Source organism: Triticum aestivum, chromosome 7A (genome assembly GCF_018294505.1).
Source record: "Triticum aestivum cultivar Chinese Spring chromosome 7A, IWGSC CS RefSeq v2.1, whole genome shotgun sequence".
Taxonomy (NCBI): domain Eukaryota; kingdom Viridiplantae; phylum Streptophyta; class Magnoliopsida; order Poales; family Poaceae; genus Triticum; species Triticum aestivum.
Genome location: NC_057812.1, coordinates 738,359,238 through 738,382,668, shown reverse-complemented (window position 1 = coordinate 738,382,668; position 23,431 = coordinate 738,359,238). Strand labels below are relative to the sequence as shown.

The following is a 23,431-nucleotide window of genomic DNA, read 5'->3' as shown; positions in this document are numbered from 1 at the left end:
GTCCTATCGTAAATCCCTTCCTTCTTGTATCGATTGCTTTTCGTTGGAATATTCATTGGCTACTGACTAACTAAATATGTTTATTGCAATATCAATGAATTACAAATACAAAAAATCATTTAAGTGAAAAAGAATACTATGCAATAATCTACTAAAAATGGATATTCTCAAATAATACTAAGAAAATAGTATTGATTTCTATTTATTTTAATATGTGCGCCTTTGTTTAGAGGATTCTATGTCTAATTATTCAAAAGTCCTTGATGCAGTTGCGAAATCCGCACAATTCCCTCTTCACGTATGGTTACTCGATGCTATGGAAGGACCCACTCCTATTTCGGCTCTTATACACGCAACAATTATGGTTGCTGCGGGAATTTTTCTTCTAGCTCGACTTCTTCCTCTTTTCATATCTTTACCTTTGATAATGAGTTTTGTGCCCAGGCAACGGCATCTGTGGCGGGCATGGTGAAGACGAAGCATTGGACGATATATAAGATGGTTTATTCGTTGCTGGTTGCTATGCCCCGGTGACTGAAAAGACCATTGGAATAAGATTATTTTCTCCTGAAGAACCTTGATGCTATCCGTGGATATATAGTTATGCTGGTTCACTACTTCAGATTGCCAAGCTGCACTAGTTTTCCTTGATGATTGTTATTTATTTATTTATTTATTTTCTTCTCATTCATGTAAGTATTACTAGCTCTTCCTGTGATTGGTACACAGTAACTGTATACACATGTTCTTCTCATTCTTTTTCTTTACTACACATGTTCGATTCACACAGATTGGAAGAGAACAGTATATATTCCCTTCGTTCTATATTACTTGTCGCTGATTGGTACACAGTGACGAGTAATATGGAACGGAGGGAGTATTTCTAAACGCAATGCTACTTCACACAGATTGATTTTCATGACATTTGATTCGCTACCTGCATGCAAGAAATCCGCTGTACATGTAACAACAATGGTAAAAAAAAATCTACTATATGTAAAGACGGTAAAAAAGAATAAAGAGAAATAAAAAATGGGTGCATTCCGAGAATTGAACTCGGGACCTCTCGCACCCTACGCGAGAATCATACCACTAGACCAAATGCCCTCTGATGTTTATTTTTCCTAACGATCCCTCTTGATCCTACTCTAATTTTGTTTTCCCTTTTTGGATGGATCGGCTCGCTCGTCAGGCAGGAGCTTAAACAAGTGGAGTAAGAACTAGCGGCTGTTGTTGATTAATCAAGTAGCGATCTGAATCTGAGATTAAGCCACACCCACATCGATCCATCTCTACCGTCAAGCAGCAGCTAGCTAGCTGCATCAGTCGATCCATCAGCATTGCTTGATTGATCTGGCATCCATGCACGACCGATCCTGATTTTGAGCCAGACTGTGCAGCGCACGTCCCGGCCGTCGTCCAATCATCAACCCATCTGTATGTTATCTGCACACCTGAACTGAACTTCATCTTGCTGCTTCTGAAGCTGAGTTGAGCTGAAGCTAAATTGTATGCGCAGAAGAAGAGATCAACGAGAGCTACACGGTTTCACGTACGATGAGCAGCAGGGCTAGGGACGAGGGGCTGCACGCACGATGAGCAGCATGGCTTAGCTTGTCTTTGTCAGTTTGTTATACTGCCTCAACTCTGAAATTTTTCAATAAGGGCCTCAACTCTGAAATGAACCGATGCTTCAAAATTTTGATCAAAGGAAGCCATGGAGAGAGGGAGCTCTGATGGAGGCTTACAGGATGGGATGTGTTGCAGGAAGACTGAAAACTATAGGGTGTGGTGCTCGGTGGCGGCTGCGAGGGTTTGTAATGGAGACCGACAGTGCACGACGATGGATATAACAACCCAAGTACACAACAACACTGGCAGCCAGGAAACACGAAGGGTCGGATTTATTAGATGAATTTAAACGAGTCAAATAAAGCAGCCATTCAGTGACAAATATTGGTCATTTTTTGTCTCTAGGACACAATATCACAGGCGGGTCATTTTTAGACTGCTCTGTAATGAGAATTCTGCCAAGCCACAAATTTTCTATCATTGATGCGCCTGAGTCGGACGGTCAGTGATAATGCTCATCACTAACGCGTGGTCAGTGGCCCATCAATGATGAGTGGTCAGAGCTTTCGAATCTATAGTAGTGAGAAGTTGTGTCGGCTTGGTATCTTGAAAGTGCTCATATGCGTAGAATGTGTGTGTGTGTGTGTGTGTTTTCAAAGAGGTGAGTGTACGTGTATGTTGTTGGATATCTCACACTTTTACCATCAAAGTAGACCTTTTGTATTTGTTTTCTATGTTCTTTTGTAGCGCACAAAGCATGACAACTTATCTTGTTTTGTTTATCTCATCTTAGTCAATCACAACTGATCAAACATGGAAACTTTTTGATAGATGAAATGGATTCTTTCTTTTTCATGTACTTTTTGGCCTTGGTTTTTTGTTATCCGGTTGGTGAAAGACTTTCAAAATCATAGTAATATGAGAGTTAGTGCAATAGGACAACAATGCAACATTCACGGGCTCAACACGGGGCTTTCACATTGTCACTCTGAGTTGGCAAGGGTTGATTGGATTAAGGGGGGAGATTGGCCCCACCCACCTGAAAATCAGGGGGGCGGGTTTAATTAAATGAAAGCAGCCCGTAAAAGCATGTAAACAGCCGTGTGTTTAGCATTTTTGGGATTTGAGCCTGTTCCTTCCAGCGATGTGGTTTTTGTTCAAGTATTTTTTTACTAGTTTGGTACAAAATTAGTGTATTTATGGGCCTCACCGATAGGAGCAAGGCTTGTGTCCGGCCCATTCATTTGGATGGCTTGATGGGCTTTGAAGGATGGCATTGCGAAGCGTGAAGCTTAACATCATGGGGAAATCATCAGCACGGTATGACATGTCTCGCTCCCGTGATATCGGGAGCGATATTGGAGGAACGTCATGCGCTATCGCGCCCAATTTGGTAGGTTTAAATGGACGCCAAATTTATAGATGGGCACAATTAAAGTCGGGTCAAAGATTTGCTAGATATTCGACCGCGTTCACAAGTACTAAATAAGGCAATCTTCTTCATACTTGTCACAGTAAACTCTTACCAAATCACGGTAACCCCTCCACTATAAATCCACCCCTCCTCCCTCACCGAAACCAGCAACTTTCTTTTCCTTCGCTGGTTTTATCCTCTCGCCAGCAATGCCTTGCAAAGTGACCCTCCAATACATCCCCCATGACTCGACCCGGCGTGATAGATTCAAGAAGCGCCTCAAGGGCCTGATGAAGAAGGCGGATGAACTAGCCATCCTGTGCGATGCCAAGACCTGCGTACTGGTGTACGAAGAGGGCAAGGCGGCGCCAGAGGTGTTCCCTTCCCACGCCGAGGCAATGGATATCCTGAATCAATTCAAAAGCCTGCCAGAGCTCGAGCCGTGCAAGGAGGCGATGAACCAGGAGAGCTTCATCACCAAGCGCATTGAGAAGCTCCATGACCAGGTCGACAAGACGCGCCACGAGTGCGAGGACAGCGAGATCAGGTACCTCCTTTACAAAATCATGCATGGTGACCCCTCGGTCCTCGTTGGCCTCAACATCGAGCAACTCACCAAAGTTGGCTACAAAGTGGGCGTGCTTCTCAAGAGCATCACCGAACGCATGGCAAAAATCCATTCCCAGGCGCCACCGCCAGCTTCATGTGTCACCACCCGCAACATAGACATGGGGTCTCCCGGTGTTGTATCCGGCACCACCTCAGTAGCAGGAGTGCTGACTTGACATGGTGAGCTTCGGAGGGTGCCTCGACACCCTGGTCTAGAGTGGCTACCCCGGCACCAGCTTCTCTTGCAGCGATATGATGATGAAGATGCAGTTCTTTGATATGGGGTTCAGTTCGATTCGTTTCGCTCCCATGTACCAGGAGGCCAGCTACATGCGCCGATCTCATCTTTTTTTATTTGGCTTTGGTGGTTAGTATGAGACATCCAGTTAATTTCTTGAAATTGTTTTATCCGTCTATGTGCGTCGTTGTAATCATCGTGTTCTTTGAGCCAAATCATATTTAATTCCGATGTAATCATTGAAATTGTTATTCAGTTGATCTCTTCCCTAGGTTGTTTGTTTGATCTCTATTGTTTAGTTGGTCGTAAATCTTGAGTTGCACCTATTTTTTGTGTCAGCGCCATGTTTTCTTAGGCATAGTTGCACTAGCTACGTGCTAGACAATTGATTGACTGCTGAACCTTGGTCGTGTGTTGGGAGAACTAATGTTGGGGCCTTTAGTTTCATGCTATTTTTGGTGTATGCTTTTTTGTGATAGGAACAAGTTGAAGATTTGTTCTCCTAGAGCAAGCTAAATGTGATGGATGACTAATTTTTGCCTGGATAGATATTTGTGAATTAATTATCTTTTGTGACTTAATTACATGGTGACAGCTCGCCAAACGCAAACATCAGAAATAGCGATGATCCACATTGTGCTCTTGTTAGTTGTAGTCATGTTCTCTATTCTTCAGACCATCCTCTGTTGTTCTCTCCTTAGTTGGAGTCATGTTCTCTGTTATTCAGACCAACCTTCATTCTAGAGTCGCACAGGAGGACAACATTTGCTGGTCAAGACGATATCATGGCTGATCCAAGGTGACAAGGAGACATGGTGGCCTCTCGCTCGCCTTCATGCAATCATGCTGGTGGTAGCCGAAATCTTGACTCATTATCGGCGCCATCATGTGGCTTCCCTGAGGCTCTCATAGCACCTATGGCTAGGAGTTTCTCTGCACCTCTCCTTCCCATCAGTCCTCATCGTACCACTTACCTGACCTCCTTGAGCATGTTAGTATGAGATTATGAGCTATTCCCATGATGTGTTGTGGTGTGAACAAGGTTATTTTCTCTCTCAAGATTTTCAAAATAGACCGGTTACCGTATTTCCACTACTTCCCGAGAAAAATTGTTACCTGCTAATTTGACTGAAATTGAACATGAAAAAGGGTCAAATAACATTCATATGTTACTTCTAACTTGTAGCATCCCATTGTGCAGGGGCGGACCCAGAGAGGAAATGATCAGGTGTCCTAGCATATAATCACCCATATATTCCATTTGAAGATGGGGTGTCACACACTAAACTTTGCAAGGAACTTACAAAAAAAAAAGTTTTGCACCTGGTGTCCTGTGCACCCGGGTAGTTAAACATGGGTACGCCCCTGCCATTGTGTGGTGTTATCAATCCTTCGTGTGTGTGTGTGTGTGTCATGGTGTTATTATCGAATCCCGTCCACCTCATGTTTTTGCGTGCTCTCCCTCTCTCTCGTATGGGTCCTTATGGTTTTAAAAAAGCAAAAAAGGAACTTACAAAGAAAAAGTTTTGCACCGGGTAGTTAAACATGGGTACGCCCCTCCCTTTGTGTGGTGTTATCAATCCTTCGTGTGTGTGTGTGTGTGTGTCATGGTGTTGTTATCGAATCCCGTCCCCCCTTGTGTTTTTGCGCTGGTCTCACCCCCCCCCCCCCTCATATGGGTCCTTCGTGGTTTAAGAAAAAAAAGGAAAAAGTAGGTACATAACAGAGTTTGAACCAGTGACCTGTGTGAAGAGGCGAGGTACACTGACAGCGTGGCCAGGCGCATTTTATGTTGCTAATAGGGCAAAAACTTCGAAGACTTTTCGGAAAGCAGCCCTTCCGTCCCTACCGACAGAAAAGAAGGGCACCCAAAAACAATCGGTGGTACATAGCAGTTCCATATTAAGGTGGAAAGCCGAGTTTGAACCAAGTAGAACGTCAAATGTGATAGACTCACTCAACCGGCACTATATAAGATTATTTGATGCTCTTTTTCCACCAGCCTCGTCTCCTTGTAGAGAAGGGTATATATATCTCCGAATGCAATGTTGTTTGACGGATATTAATTTTCATGGCATCTGATTGGCTTAGCTATACGAACAAATTCTACTACTATATACATGTACAAAAGGAAAAAAAATCTACCATATGTAAAAATGGTTAAAAAAAGAGAAAAAAATAGGGGCATTCCGAGAATTGAACTCGGGACCTCTCGCACCCTAAGCGAGATTCATACCACTAGACCAAATGCCCTCTGATGTTAAATTTTCCGAAAGAAACTATCTAGACACGTGCGAGGGTCAATAATCTGGATCTGAGATCGAGTCAGCCCGCATCCACCAACAAGCGCTAACTCGATCGATGAACTGAGGTACACACATGGTCTCATCGATCCCATCAACTACGGCCGGTGCGAGATGCCGATCGATGGATCAATCCACCAATGGCAGCTAGCATCCAGGACGAGGACGAGGACGAGGACGAGTTTGTTTTGGGATGCATGGATCGTCTCGCGCGTCACGCAGGAGCTTAAACAACTGGATAACTTGTGATTAATCAAGTACAGTAGCGATTTGAATCTGGGACGGCGTACGTTCAGTTCATCTCTTCCCTAGGTTGTTTGTTTGATTTCTGCTATTTGGTTGGTTGTAAATCTTGAGTTGCACCTTTTTTTTCTTGTGTCGGCAGACTTGGCACCATGTTTTCTTGGGCATAGTTGCACCAGCTATGTGTTAGGCAATTGTTCGATTGCTGATATAATTGAAAAAAGAACCTTAGTCGTGTGTTGGGAGATCAAAGGTTGGGGCCTTTAATTTCATGTTATTTTTGGTGTACGCTTTTTTGGGATAGAAACGAGTTGAAGATCCGTTCTCCTAGAGCCAGCTAAATGTGATGGATGGTTAATATTTGCCTACATAAATATTTGTAAATTAATCTCCTTTTGTGACTTACTTACATGGTGACAACTCACCACACGCAAATATCAGAAAATAGTGATGTTCTACATTGTGCTCTCCTTAGTTGTAGTCATGTTCTCTATTCTTTAGATCGCTCTTCTTTGTGCTCTCCTTCGTTGGAGTCATGTTCTCTGTTCTTCATACCATCCTTCATTCATCAGACGCACAAGAGGACAACATTTGCTCATCAAGATGACATCGTGGCCGATCCAAGGTGACAAACAGACATGGTGGCCTCACTCACCTTCATGCTGGTGATAGCCGAAATCTTGACTCGTTGTCGGCGCCATCTAGTGGCTTCCCCGAGGCTCTCAGAGCGCCTATGGCCAGGAGTTTCTCTCCACCTCTCCTTCCCATCAGTCCTCATCGTCCCACTTGTTGGAAATATGCCCTAGAGGCAATAATAAAATGGTTATTATTATATTTCTTTGTTCATGATAATTGTCTATTGTTCATGCTATAATTGTGTTATCCGGAAATTGTAATACATGTGTGAATACATAGACCACAACACGTCCCTAGTGAGCCTCTAGTTGACTAGCTCGTTGATCAAAAGATAGTCATGGTTTCCTGACTATGGACATTGGATGTCATTGATAACGGGATCACATCATTAGGAGAATGATGTGATGGACAAGACCTAATCCTAAGCATAGCTCAAAGATCGTGTAGTTCGTTTGCTATAGCTTTTCCGAATGTCAAGTATCATTTCCTTAGACCATGGGATTGTGCAACTCCCAGATACCGTAGGAGTGCTTTGGGTGTGCCAAACGTCACAACGTAACTGGGTGACTATAAAGGTACACTACAGGTATCTCCGAAAGTGTCTGTTGGGTTGGCCTGAATCGAGACTGGGATTTGCCACTCCGTATGATGGAGAGGTATCTCTGGGCTCACTCGGTAATTCATCATCATAATGAGCTCAATGTGACCAAGTGGTTGATCACGGGATCATGCATTACGGTACAAGTAAAGTGACTTGCCGGTAACGAGATTGAACGAGGTATTGGGATACCGACGATCGAGTCTCGGGCAAGTAACGTACCGATTGACAAAGGGAATTGTATACGGGATTGATTGAATCCTCGACATCGTGGTTCATCCGATGAGATCATCGAGGAGCATGTGGGAGCCAACATGGGTATCTAGATCCCGCTATTGGTTATTGACCGAAGAGTCGTCTCGGTCATGTCTGCGTGTCTCCCGAACCCGTAGGGTCTACACAGTTAAGGTTCGGTGATGCTAGGTTTGTTGAGATATTAGTATACGGTAACCCTAAAGTTGTTCGGAGTCCCAGATGATATTCCGGACGTCACGAGGAGTTCCAGAATGGCCCGGAGGTGAAGATTTATATATAGGAAGTCAAGTTTCGGCCATCGGGAAAGTTTCGGGGGTAATCGGTATTGTACCGGGACCACCGGAAGGGTCCCGGGGGTCCACCGGGTGGGGCCACCTATCCCGGAGGGCCCCATGGGCTAAAGTGGGAGGGAACCACCCCTAGTGGGCTGGTGCGCCCCCCTTGGGCCTCCCCCTGCGTCTAGGGTTGGAAACCCTAGGGTTGGGGGCGCCCCACTTGGCTTGGGGGGCACTCCACCCCCCTTGGCCGCCGCCCCCCCTTGGAGATGGCATCTCCTAGGGCCGGCGCCCCCCCTAGGGGTCCTATAAATAGTGGGAGGGAGGGAGGGCAGCCTCACCCTAGCCCCTGGCGCCTCCCTCTCCCTCCCGTGACACTCCTCCCTCTCCCTGAGCTTGGCGAAGCCCTGCCGAGATCACCGTTGCTTCCACCACCACACCGTCGTGCTGCTAGATCTCCATCAACCTCTCCTTCCCCCTTGCTGGATCAAGTTGGAGGAGACGTCTTCCCAACCGTACGTGTGTTGAACGTGGAGGTGCCGTCCGTTCAGCGCTAGGTCATCGGTGATTTGGATCACGACGAGTACGACTCCATCAACCCTGTTCTGTTGAATGCTTCTGCTCACAATCTACAAGGATATGTAGATGCACACTCCTCTCCCTAGTTTCTAGATGACTCCATGACTTATCTTGGTGATGCATAGAAAATTTTAAAATTCTGCTACGTTCCCCAACAGTGGCATCATGAGGTAGGTCTATGCGTAGTTTCTATGCACGAGTAGAACACAAAGCAGTTGTGGACGTGGATATTGTCAATTTGCTTGCCGTTACTAGTCTTATCATGATTCGGCGGCATCGTGGGATGAAGCGGCCCGGACCGACCTTACACGTACGCTTACGTAAGACTGGTTCCACCGATTGACATGCACTAGTTGCATAAGGTGGCTAGCGGGTGTCTGTCTCTCCCACTTCAGTCGGATCAGATTCGATGAAAAGGGTCCTTATGAAGGGTAAATAGAAATTGGCATATCACGTTGTGGTTTTGGCATAGGTAAGAAACGTTCTTGCTAGAAACCTATAGCAGCCACGTAAAAACTTGCAACAACAATTAGAGGACGTCTAACTTGTTTTTGCAGCATGTGCCGTGTGATGTGATATGGCCAAAAGGATGTGATGAATGATATACGTGATGTATGAGATTGATCATGTTCTTGTAATAGGAATCACGACTTGCATGTCGATGAGTATGACAACCGGCAGGAGCCATAGGAGATGTCTTAATTTATTTATGACCTGCATGTCAACATAAACGTCATGTAATTAATTTACTTTATTGCTAAAGCGTTAGCCGTAGTAGTAGAAGTAATAGATGACGAGACAACTTCAAGAAGACACGATGATGGAGATCATGGTGTCATGCCGGTGACAACGATGATCATGAAGCCCCGAAGATGGAGATCAAAAGGAGCAAATGATATTGGCCATATCATGTCACTATTTGATTGCATGTGATGTTTATCATGTTTTGCATCTTATTTGCTTAGAACGATGGTCGCTTAAATAAGATGATCCCTCGTAATAATTTCAAGAAAGTGTTCCCCCTAACTGTGCACCGTTGCAAAGGTTCGTTGTTTCGAAGCACCACGTGATGATCGGGTGTGATAGATTCTAACGTCCGAATACAACGGGTGTAAGCCAGATTTACACATGCAATACACTTAGGTTGACTTGACGAGCCTAGCATGTACAGACATGGCCTCGGAACAAGGAAGACCGAAAGGTCGAACATGAGTCGTATAGAAGATACGATCCACATGAAGATGTTCACCGATGTTGACTAGTCCGTCTCACGTGATGATCGGACACGGCCTAGTTGACTCGGATCATGTTTCACTTAGATGACTAGAGGGATGTCTATCTGCGTGAGAGTTCATTGAATAATTTTATTAGATGAACTTAATTATCATGAACTTAGTCTAAAATCTTTACACTATGTCTTGTAGATCAAATGGCCCACGCTAATGTTGCCCTCAACTTCAACGCGTTCCTAGAGAAAACCAAGCTGAAAGATGATGGCAGTAACTATACGGACTAGGTCCGGAACCTGAGGATCATCCTCATAGATGCCAAGAAAGATTATGTTCTAGAAGCACCGCTAGGTGACGCACCCATCCCAGAGAACTGAGATGTTATGAACGCTTGACAGTCATGTGCTGATGATTACTCCCTCATTCAGTGCGGCATGCTTTACAGCTTAGAACCGGGGCTCCAAAGCGTTTTGAGCGACACGGAGCATATGAGATGTTCGAAGAGCTGAAAATGGTTTTCCAAGCTCATGCCCGGGTCGAGAGATATGAAGTCTCCGACAAGTTCTTTAGTTGTAAGATGGAGGAAAATAGTTCTGTCAGTGAGCACATACTCAAAATGTCTGGGTTGCATAACCGCTTGACTCAGCTGGGAGTTAATCTCCCGGATGACGCGGTCATTGACGGAATCCTTCAGTCGCTTCCACCGAGCTACAAGAGCTTTGTGATGAACTTCAATATGCAGGGGATGGAAAAGACCACTCCTGAGGTATATTCAATGCTGAAATCAGCGGAGGTGGAAATCAAAAAGGAACATCAAGTGTTGATGGTGAATAAAACCACTAAGTTCAAGAAAGGCAAGGGTAAAAAGAACTTCAAGAAGGACGGCAAGGGAGTTGCCGCGCCCGGTAAGCAAGCTGCCGGGAAGAAGTCAAAGAATGGACCCAAGCCTGAGACTGAGTGTTTTTATTGCAAGGAAAGTGGTCACTGGAAGCGGAACTGCCCCAAATACTTAGCGGACAAGAAGGCCGGCAACACTATAGGTATGTGATATACATGTAATTGATGTGTACCTTACCAGTACTCGTAGTAGCTCCTGGGTATTGATACCGATGCGGTTGCTCATATTTGTAACTTAAAGCAGGAGCTGCGAAATAAGCGGAGACTGGCGAAGGACGAGGTGACGATGCGCGTCGCGAATGGTTCCAAGGTCGATGTGATCGCCGTCGGCACACTACCTCTACATTTACCTATGGGATTACTTTTAAACCTCAATAATTGTTATTTAGTACCAGCTTTGAGCATGAACATTGTATCAGGATCTCGTTTAATTCGAGATGGCTACTCATTTGAATCCGAGAATAATGGTTATTCTATTTATATGAGAGATATGTTTTATGGTCATGCTCCGCTGGTGAATGGTTTATTCTTAATGAATCTTGGGCGTAATGTTACACATATTCATAGTGTGAATACCAAAATATGTAAGGTTGATAATGATAGTCCCACATACTTGTGGCACTGCCGCCTTGGTCACATAGGTGTCAAACGCATGAAGAAGCTCCATGCAGATGGACTTTTGGAGTCTCTTGATTACGAATCATTTGACAGGTGCGAACCATGCCTCATGGGTAAAATGACCAAGACTCCGTTCTCAGGAACAATGGAGCGAGCAACCAACTTATTGGAAATCATACATACTGATGTGTGTGGTCCAATGAGTGTTGAGGCTCGCGGTGGCTATCGTTATGTTCTCACCCTCACTGATGAATTGAGTAGATATGGGTATGTCTACTTAATGAAACACAAGTCTGAGACCTTTGAAAAGTTCAAGGAATTTCAGAGTGAGGTTGAGAATCAACGTGACAAGAAAATCAAGTTCTTGCGATCATATCGTGGGGGGGAATACTTGAGTCACGAATTTGCACTAGTAGAAAACGGAGCTTTAGCGCCGGTTCGTAAGGGCCTTTAGTGCCGGTTCCATAACCGGCACTAGGGGGTGGGCACTAAAGGCCCCCCCCCATTTAGTACCGGTTCGGCACGAACCGGCGCTAAAGTGCCAACACGTGGCGTGAGCTCGCGCCCTGGTATGGGGGACCTTTAGTACCGGTTGGTAACACCAACCGGTATTAAAGGTTTTTTTTGAAAATTTTGGAAAAAAATATTGATTTTTTTTATTTTTATTTTTTCTGAATTATTTGATGATTTAGTCTCTAATCACCTCTCTTAACTGCTCAAGTGTGGATCACTCATTCCAAATCGCCTGACTTCCCGGCCGGTCACCCATCCTCTCACTCCCCCAGCCTGAGCACGCTTAACTTCGGAGTTCTATTCCCCCTACATTCCAAGTCTGCACTTGTTGTTTTCCTAACAAATGTAAGCTGTCAATCCTATTAACCCTCAGCAGTTTAGCCTGAGCATTAGGTCACACATTTCACCATTTGAGTTTGAAATTATTATTCTAAAAAACAGTAATTATTTAGTAACACTAATATTTCTTGAATAAGTTTGACCATAGTTTGACCACAGTTTGACCATAGTTTGACCAGATTTGACCAAAATTTAAAAAATTGAAATAATTATTTAGTAACACTAATATTCTTGAATAATTATGTAGTAACTTTAATACTTCTTGAATAAGTAGTTTGACCAGATTTAACCAATTTTTTTAAAAAACTAAAATTTGACCATATCTTTTTTTTGTTTTGGAATTTGAGGATTCTAAAAAATTGCAAACAGGCCGTAGGTGGTCTCCATCGGATGCGTATTTTCGTGCTGAATTTTTTGATATATTATACGTTTTTTTCCGACATCGTATGCAAAAGTTGTAGCCGTTTTATATTTTCCCTACACTTTTTGCAAAACATGTCCAAATTTAAGTTTTCAAATTTTCATAACTAGTAGATGTAGTAATATAACTACCTCTCGAAGGATTTTATTTTTTGATGTTTTTATCATTTTCTTTTGATTTTTTCAGAACTGAAATGGCGACACACGGGGGGGGGGGGGGGGGGGGGTAGAGTTTGAAAATTGCCCTATAGTGCCGGTTTGTGTCACAAACCGGTACTATAGGTCAGACCCCTTTAGTACCGGTTCGTGGCACAAACCGGTACTAAACGTTAGCCCTTTAGTACCGGTTTGTGACACGAACCGGTACTAAAGGTGATCGTGGGGCCCCGGCCTGACGCCAGCCTGCCATCACCCCTTTAGTACCAGTTCGTGGTACGAACCGGTACTAAAGGTTCAACACGAACCGACATTAATGCATAGCCGTTCGAACCGGCACTGATTGTACCATTAGTGTCGGCTCAAATTCAAACCGTCACTAATGTGCTTCATGTTTGACCCTTTTTCTACTAGTGTTGGCACACACTTAAGACAATGTGGAATAGTTTCCGAACATCGTAATCGCACGATGTCTCTTACCGATTTACCGCTGTCATTTTGGGGCTATGCTTTAGAGACTGCCGCATTCACTTTAAATAGGGCTCCGTCGAAATCCGTTGAGACGACACCTTATGAATTATGGTTTGGGAAGAAACCTAAGCTGTCGTTTCTAAAAGTTTGGGGATGCGATGCTTATGTCAAGAAACTTCAACCTGAAAAGCCCGAACACAAGTCGGAAAAATGCGTCTTCATAGGATACCCTAAAGAAACTATTGGGTATACCTTCTACCTCAGATCCAAAGGCAAGATCTTTGTTGCCAAGAATGGATCCTTTCTAGAGAAAGAGTTTCTCTCGAAAGAAATAAGTGGGAGGAAAGTAGAACTCGATGAAGTATTACCTCTTGAACCGGTAAGTGGCGCAGCTCATGAAAATGTTCCTGAGGTGCCTGCACCGACTAGAGAGGAAGTTAATGATGATGATCATGAAGCTTCAGATCAAGTTGCTACTGAACTTCGTAGGTCCACAAGGACACGTTCCGCACCAGAGTGGTACGACAACCCTGTCTTGGAAATCATGTTGTTAGAGAACGGTGAATCTTCGAACTATGAGGAAGCGATGACGGGCCCAGATTCTGACAAATGGCTGGAAGCCATGAAATCCGAGATAGGATCCATGTATGAAAGCAAAGTATGGACTTTGACTGACTTGCCCGATGATCGGCGAGCCATAGAAAATAAATGGATCTTTAAGAAGAAGACAGACGCGGATGGTAATGTAACCATCTATAAAGCTCGGCTTGTCGCTAAGGGTTATCGACAAGTTCAAGGGGTTGACTACGACGAGACTTTCTCACCCGTAGAGAAGCTGAAGTCCGTCCGAATCATGTTAGCAATTGCCGCATTCTATGATTATGAGATATGGCAAATGGACGTCAAAACGACAATCCTTAATGGTTTCCTTAAGGAAGAATTGTATATGATGCAGCCGGAAGGTTTTGTCGATCCTAAGAATGCTGACAAGGTGTGCAAGCTTCAACGCTCAATCTATGGGCTGGTGCAAGCATCTTGGAGTTGGAACATTCGTTTTGATGAGATAATCAAAGCATTTGGGTTTACGCAGACTTATGGAGAAGCCTGCATTTACATGAAAGTGAGTGGGAGCTCTGTAGCATTTCTCACATTGTATGTGGATGACATACTATTGATGGGAAATGATATAGAATTCTTGGAAAGCATAAAGGCCTACTTGAACAAGTGTTTTTCAATGAAGGATCTTGAAGATCTATAGAGATAGATCGAGACTCCTCATTGGTCTTTCACAGAGTACGTACCTTGACAAGATATTGAAGAGGTTCAAAATGGATCAATCAAAGAAGGGGTTCTTGCCTGTATTGCAAGGTACGAGATTGAGCACGGCTCAATGCCCGACCACGGCAGAAGATAGAGAAAAGATGAGTGTCGTCCCCTATGCCTCGGCCATAGGGTCTATCATGTATGCTGTGCTGTGTACCAGACCTGATGTAAACCTTGCCGTAAGTTTGGTAGGAAGGTACCAAAGTAATCCCGGCATGGAACACTGGACAGCGGTCAAGAATATCCTGAAGTACCTGAAGAGGACTGAGGATATGTTTCTCATTTATGGAGGTGACGAAGAGCTCGTCGTAAAGGGTTACGTCGATGCTAGCTTCGACACAGATCTAGATGACTCTAAGTCACAAACCGGATACGTGTATATTTTGAATGGTGGGGCAGTAAGCTGGTGCAGTTGCAAGCAAAGCGTTGTGGCGGGATCTACATGTGAAGCGGAGTACATGGCAGCCTCGGAGGCAGCACAAGAGGCAATCTGGGTGAAGGAGTTCATTACCGACCTAGGAGTCATACCCAATGCGTCGGGCCCGATGACTCTCTTCTGTGACAACACTGGAGCTATTGCTCTTGCCAAGGAGCCCAGGTAAACTACATACGGACCAGAATGTGGCAGATCCATTGACTAAATCTCTCCCTAGAGCAAAACATGATCAACACCAGAACTGCATGGGTGTTCGATTCATCACAATGTAACTAGACTATTGACTCTAGTGCAAATGGGAGACTGTTGGAAATATGCCCTAGAGGCAATAATAAAATGGTTATTATTATATTTCTTTGTTCATGATAATTGTCTATTGTTCATGCTATAATTGTGTTATCCGGAAATCGTAATACATGTGTGAATACATAGACCACAACACGTCCCTAGTGAGCCTCTAGTTGACTAGCTCGTTGATCAAAAGATAGTCATGGTTTCCTGACTATGGACATTGGATGTCATTGATAACGGGATCACATCATTAGGAGAATGATGTGATGGACAAGACCCAATCCTAAGCATAGCTCAAAGATCGTGTAGTTCGTTTGCTATAGCTTTTCCAAATGTCAAGTATCATTTCCTTAGACCATGTGATTGTGCAACTCCCAGATACCGTAGGAGTGCTTTGGGTGTGCCAAACGTCACAACGTAACTGGGTGACTATAAAGGTGCACTACGGGTATCTCCGAAAGTGTCTGTTGGGTTGGCACAAATCGAGACTGGGATTTGTCACTCCGTATGACGGAGAGGTATCTCTGGGCCCACTCGGTAATGCATCATCATAATGAGCTCAAAGTGACCAAGTGGTTGATCACGGGATCATGCATTATGGTACGAGTAAAGTGACTTGCCGGTAATGAGATTGAGCGAGGTATTGGGATACCGACGATCGAGTCTCGGGCAAGTAACGTACCGATTGACAAAGGGAATTGTATACGGGATTGATTGAATCCTCGACATCATGGTTCATTCGATGAGATCATCGAGGAGCATGTGGGAGCCAACATGGGTATCCAGATCCCGCTGTTGGTTACTGACCGAAGAGTCATCTCGGTCATGTCTGCGTGTCTCCCGAACCCGTAGGGTCTACATACTTAAGGTTCGGTGACGCTAGGTTTGTTGAGATATTAGTATACGGTAACCCGAAAGTTGTTCGGAGTCCCGGATGAGATCCCGAATGTCATGAGGAGTTCCGGAATGGTCCAGAGGTGAAGATTTATATATAGGAAGTCAAGTTTCGGCCATCGGGAAAGTTTCGGGGGTAATCGATATTATACCGGGACCACCGGAAGGGTCCCGGGGGTCCACCGGGTGGGGCCACCTATCCCGGAGGGCCCCATGAGCTAAAGTGGGAGGGGAACCAGCCCCTAGTGGGCTGTTGCGCCCCCTTGGGCCTCCCCCTGCGTCTAGGGTTGGAAACCCTAAGGGTGGGGGCGCCCCACTTGGCTTGGGGAGCACTCCACCCCCCTTGGCCGCCGCCCCCTTGGAAATGGCATCTCCTAGGGCCGGCGCCCCCCTAGGGGTCCTATAAATAGTGGGGGGGGAGGGAGGGCAGCCGCACCCTAGCCCCTGGCGCCTCCCTCTCACTGAGCTTGGCGAAGCCCTGCCGAGATCACTGTTGCTTCCACCACCACAGCGTCGTGCTGCTGGATCTCCATCAACCTCTCCTTCCCCCTTGCTGGATCAAGTTGGAGGAGACGTCTTCCCAACCGTACGTGTGTTGAACGCGGAGGTGCCGTCCGTTCGGCGCTAGGTCATCGGTGATTTGGATCACGACGAGTACGACTCCATCAACCCCGTTCTCTTGAACGCTTCCGCTCGCGATCTACAAGGGTATGTAGATGCACTCTCCTCTCCCTCGTTGCTAGATGACTCCATAGATTGATCTTGCTGATGCATAGAAAATTTTAAAATTCTGCTACGTTCCCCAACACCACTTACCTGGCCTCCTTCAATACGTAAGTTTGACATTATGAGCGATAACCATGATGTGTTGTAGTGTGAACAAGGTTATTTTTTCTCTCAAGATTTCCGTAACAGACCAGTTTATTGGATTTCCAGTGCTTTGTGAGAAAAAGTGTTACCCTTCTAATTTGCTTGAATTTGATGCCCCTACTAACATCCTCATAACTGAGTTGTACTTGTACTCTAAAATGTCCTAACTAGTCTCCGCTGCATATTTTCTACTAACTTCTATCCCTCTAACCTTATTAAATCTACCAACGAAACCACCTCATGTGCCTCTATAAAAGGGGAAACGCTTTTCATCCGTAGTCCGATAGGAGAAAATTGTCAGACTACTCAACGGTCGTCGATTCAATTAGAATCTGACGCTCATAGATGTGGTTAGTTATGAAAAAAAGAAAAAAAAATCCCATCGGGAAGACGGCAACCTCCCGCAACCCCCGCTTGTAATCGCTCGAGATCCCTCCCGATTTCACTCGCTGCCAACCGAACGCAACACCCCGAGCAAATCCACCTCCCACGCACTACCCTGAACTCGCTGCGGAGATCCCCTTCTACCCTCGTTATCGAGTAGCACGGCCACCTCATCGGCCAGTTCCCTTCGCCTGTTTCTTCCCACTACATCATCTAGTCCACTGATGCGACACCTGGGGACCTCATCCTCATCAGTGGATCTTGCTCCGCCAGGTTATCCATCGGCTGAATCAGCATATGGAGTAGCAATAGTAGAAAAAGGGTCATTTGTCCCGGTTCCGGTTCGTAAGGGCTTTCTGTTCCGGTTTTGGAACTGGGACTAAAAGGTCGTTACTAATGCCTTTGGTCTTTAGTCCCGGTTCTTACACGAACCAGGACAGATGGGCCTCCACGTGGCCGCTGTGGCCAGCCTAGACAGGGGGGACTTTGGTCCCGGTTGGTGACACCAACCGGGACCAAAAGGCGAGCTGAGGTTTTTTTTGAAAGGGGCTGGTTTAGGGGTTTTGGGGGTTAATTTAGGTTGTTATTAGCTAGCTAATAGAGAGAAGTGTCCTCTATTATGCCTAAACATGGCTTAGATTGAAGTGAAGGCAACATGTGGTGCATGTCGAAAGTAATACTAATCCTAACTTAATCAAGTTTGGATTGTACTACTTTCGACATGCACCACATGCATGTTGCCTTCACTTCAATCAAATCCATATTCATTTCACCCGTTGATATATAATAACCCTTCATGCTTGCATCATGCATCATCATATATAATAACAAGTCTACTAATCATCATCATACAACTTGCGATCATATATAATAACAAGTCTACTAATCATCATTATGCATGTACTCGTTATTAATAACAAGTCATACGATCATCATCCTCATAGTAATCGAACCAACTCTACTTAATTGTTCTTAGCACATGATCATCAGTATTAGGTAGGACCTAAATACCCTCTTTAAGGTAAAATAGCATAAAACAATATAGACCCTGACTCTCCATTATGGAGAATGGAGATCATCCTGTCTCCAATTCTTGCGCTTCACTTCCTTTTGCTTTCAAAAACCTCCTTACGACTGTCCATACATTTTTTCCATCCTTTGATTTGCATGTCTCCATTTCTTTTAGAAATCCGGTATGGACAGTTGAGATTCGTAGGATGACCTGGTTGTATGTTCAAAACATTAAGGCTACCTTTCTGATACATCAAATGAGGCACACAATTCTCTGGGATTATCTGTTGGAAAACATAGTAATAACTTCATAGTTAGCAATGATGTATTATTTTAGAAGCATGCAAAAGATGCACGGATGTTGCAATAGTAAAAAATCTTACCAGGGTATCTCCATGGTAGTTACCGTAGTTCAACACGTGCACTAGTGGCACGTATTGACCATAATGTTGAGAAGTTTGATTGTAGATATTGTAATTCTCAATATCAGTACAAAATCCGACCAGATGATTTTTCTCCTGATAAGTTAATTCGGAGCCATCGGTGCAGTGGGTTTTGTCTACTATCTTCCGCACATTCTTTGAAGAATGAAAATAAGCTGTCAACTGTTTTGAAATAAATAATATAAATTAACTAATAACTATGTTTGAGAAACTCACATAGTGGTAGAATTGGAGGCGTATCAACAAGGACCCAAATGTCTTGCTCGATTTCAGGATCACCAAGATCCATGGTGACAAGCATACCCTCATCAAAACCATACATCTTGCAAAGTGCTTCCCATTTTGTGCAACCAAAATGGGTTACGCTCTCAGAATTGTACAACTTTACTTCAAAATCCACACCATGGTGGGTCCTTAGGTGAATTTTCTTTGTTTCGGAACTTTCATGGTCTTCAAAACCCATCCTCTCCAAGACATAGCGTCTTGCATGGCATGGGATAAGCTAGTCGAATTGTGAAAGATGAAAAGTACACATTGAAATATTTGAAGTCGTGCTTAATTATGAAAAAAATAACACTTGTCGTTGTTGCGTACCGTTTCAACATCGAAGGTCTCCTCCAGCTTAATGCTGAAGCATCGATCTTCGTCCAGGTGAGGCATGTCGCACAGACCTCGGTCGTCGTGGCACCAGCCGCACTCCCCCGGGAGACTTTCATCGTCCGAGTATGACATTTCATATGTTCATAATTCAAATATTAAACGTCTACAACTAAATATATGTACTAAAAAACCAAAGTTAGATTATTATTATTCATCACGGGTTGACTATCGGTATGTCTAGTCTTTTCTTGAAAACTCTCAACATGGGAATGAAGGAGAAGCTACCCCCATATATGGTGGAGACTCGACAGACTTAAAGTCAACCCGAGGACTCATATTATAGGACTCATATTGACATGGAGATTTGGCTTGTCTCACCTCGAGGTCGGAGGGGGGTCGGTGATGGGGACGATGACGTGGATGATGGAGGGGGCTCCTAGATTTTTGTAAAAACAAAAACCCTATAAGATATCAAGTAATCAAATGCATACGCCTTGCATAGTGCTTTCCAATTTTAGCATTCAAAGTAGCAGTACTTTTCCAATTTGAGCATTCAATAAGCAAAACCAAATCGTAAAATAAAGTAGTATTCAAATTAGCATGCATTCAATTATAAGCAAAACTACATCATCTCTTGTGTCCACACATCATCGAATATTATCACTAATACTCCTCGAATACTATCATACATATAGCATCGCTAATACAGCTAGAACCGTAGCGCCCGACGGGTATCGACGCGGGCGGTGGACACCCAAAGAGAAGGAACCATCACAGGATCATAGGTCCAGTGAGATCCCTGAAGACCTGCCAGGTATTGTCGAACCTGCCCTCCAACGCAACCATGTAGCGACGGGCGTGCTCGTCCTCCTCGCTGACACGGTGATGTACCACCTCCGTGGCGTCCGGAAGCCTCGGCACCGTCACTGGCCCACGCGACAGCCACCAAACAAGGATCGGGTCAACGATGGGCTGGCTCCTCACCAACCTGCGCGCCCCGGAAGGTAGAACCTCCCAATACCAGCCCGCCAGAGCCCAGTCCCGGACATGGCCCCTCTGATCAAGCCGTCCTCCTCAGCTGAGTCGACGATGAGGATGCGGGGTAGGCATCTTCGACACCGATGCGAGAATAATTGCTTGAACTAAAAAAATAAACTATTTCTATTAATTTTCTTGCTAAAAATAAACTACTTCTATAGTAAAATGAAGTAGTTTTATTAAATCAACTACTTCAACTACTAAGCACTTACTATAAATAAAATAAAGTAGTACTTACTAAAAATAAAGTACTTCTATATATAGTAAAATAAAGTAGTTTTATTAAATCAACTAGTTCAACTACTAATTAAGCACTTACTATATATAAAGTAGTTTTATTAAATCAACTAGTTCAACTACTAATTAAGCATTTACTACAAATAAACTAGTTTAACTAGTTCAACTACTAATTAACCACCTTTGCGGTGTCTGGAAGAAGAAAAAAAAGGAGAAGAAAAAAGGAATAATAGAGGAGAAGATCGAAGAAGAAACTAAAAATCTTTTCTTCTTCTCCTCTTTTTTCTTCTTTTTTCCTCTTCTTATTTATTTCTCCTCCTTTATCCTCTTCTTCTCCTTCTTCTTCTCCTTCTTCCTCTCCTTCTTTTTCTTCTTCTTCTTCCTTCTTTCCTTCTTCATCTTTTCTTCCTTTTCCTTATTTTACTTTTTCCTCTACACTAACCTAAAATTGATATCTACTAACAACCTAAATAAAAACTTAATACATGTATGAAAAAACATATATAAACAAAAAAATGCTATGAACATTATATTCATACATACATAGCGACATCCATTCATCATATAGCTACCACATACATATATACATTATATATATGAAAAAATGCAATGAAGAAAAAAAATACAAATTATATGGAAAACAATGAACAGAGCCGTGGCGGCGACTCACATTGGGGGCGACCGGCAAGGGTGATGGTGGGGGCGGTGGAGGGTGGCCGCGATGGCGGCGGGCGGCAAACGGGCGGAGGGCGACCACGACGGCGACAGCGGCGGGGGCGGAAGGCGACGACGATGGCGGCGTGGGGCGGCTCGGGGGCGGCGGAGGGCGACGGCGGCGGGGGCGGAGGGCGACAACATGGGCGGCGGCGTGGGCAGCCTGGCGGCGTCGAGCTCGCGGCGTCGTCGGGCGGGGGGCAACTGGCGATGAAAACAGAAAATTTTCACAAGTGTTTCTTATATAGTCGAAGCATTGGTCCCGGTTCGTGGAACCAACCAGGACCAATGATACCCTTTAGTCTCGGTTGGTGACACCAACCGGGACCAAAGGTCATGTACTGGAACTGCCGCGATGCGGTGGGATGTTTAGTCCCACCTCGCTAGCCGAGAGGGGCTCAGAGTGATTTATAAGCCCTGCCGAGCCGACCACTTCGAGCTCCTCTCTACTGTAGGCTTACGGGCCTAAATCCACTCTCTCTGCCTGCGGGCCTACTCGGCCTACTGTGGGCCTGCATCCTGGCCCAATTAGCGGGTTTCTAGCCGTATGCAGGCCGTGGTGGCCTAGTAGGCGGCATTTTTTTGCTAGTTTTTTTCTTTCTTTTTTTTAATTTTTTTTCTACTTACAGCAAAATACTTACTAGTTTTTTAATTATTCTTTTTGGTTTAGGTAATAAAAATTATAAACTTTCTATTGGTGCCATTAATTTTCCAATTTGAATAGTTTAAATTTGAATTCTTTGAAATTTGTGTGAATCACTAGTTTGTGATTAACTTTACTATAAAATAGATTTTGGAGTGACTCTTTTTCCTGCTATTTAATATTACTGTGTTTTATCATTATATTCAAAAACAGTCTTCATTATTTTAGTTTCTAACAAAAAAATAATTATGATAATTATTTTTGATATTAAAGTTTCTAACAAAAAAAGTTCTTTATGAAAATTATTTTTGCTTTTAATGATTTTGAATAGAAAATACTTTGATAATTTTAGTTGCATCAATTTTATATAATTTTAGTTTCAATAATACTAGAGGTTGATTATAATGTTTTGAACAGAAAATACTTTGATAATTTTAGTTTCATATATTTTATTTATGTTATTAAAGTTTATTTTATTGTATTTTATTTTGTTTCTACTTATATATTTTATTAAAGTTTATATTATTTTGTTACTAATTACTTATTTATTTTATTTTATGATAATTATTTTTGCTATTAAAGTTTGTAACAAAAAAGTTCTTTATGAAAATTCTGTGAACTCCTGACTTTTTGTGTGTTCAAAATGCACTGTTCAAAGCCACAACATAAATTTTTAGCCCTTTCTGACTTCATTTGTTATTTTTCATGCATTTACTGATTATTTTGAGCTATAAGACCCTGAAATTGAAAAGCTTTTCAAATGAACTCTGAAAAGGTTGAAAGTTGGCATGGTATCATCATTTCATCCACATAGCATGTGCAAGAAAGTTGAGAGGGTTACGGCAAAAACTGGATGCACTTCGTTTACAAAATGGACAATCTATTTCGAAATATCAGGATTTCATGCGAAAACTTGTCTGTTACAACATGCATTTCAAATGAACTACGAAAAGGTTGAAAGTTGGCATGGTATCATCATAATTGTTGTGGAGAGAAAGTCTTCAATTTTTCTTCGCTTGTGTCCTTTCCTTATTGCGCCGTAACCATGGATAATCTTCATCATTTATCAGGATGCATGGGTCAGCCTTGACTTTGAAGGGAGGAATTTCATGAAACTTTTCATAATCTTCGGACATGTCTGTCTTGCCCTCCACTCCCACGATGTCCCTTTTTCCTGAAAGA

The 23,431-nt window shown here is 43.7% G+C and overlaps 2 non-coding genes and 1 pseudogene across 2 annotated transcripts; 1 reads left to right on the top strand and 2 right to left on the bottom strand.

The window, feature by feature from the left end:
- Positions 1–1,033: 1,033 nt before the first annotated feature.
- Positions 1,034–1,107, bottom strand: TRNAP-AGG (transfer RNA proline (anticodon AGG)). Its single transcript has one exon. It is a non-coding gene; the product is annotated as a tRNA-Pro (tRNA).
- A 2,088-nt stretch (positions 1,108–3,195) lies between these two features.
- The window catches only part of LOC123153953 (uncharacterized), a 42,865-nt pseudogene continuing 22,629 nt past the window's right edge, over positions 3,196–23,431 (top strand).
- TRNAP-AGG (transfer RNA proline (anticodon AGG)) lies at positions 6,015–6,086 on the bottom strand. The gene has a single exon. It is a non-coding gene; the product is annotated as a tRNA-Pro (tRNA).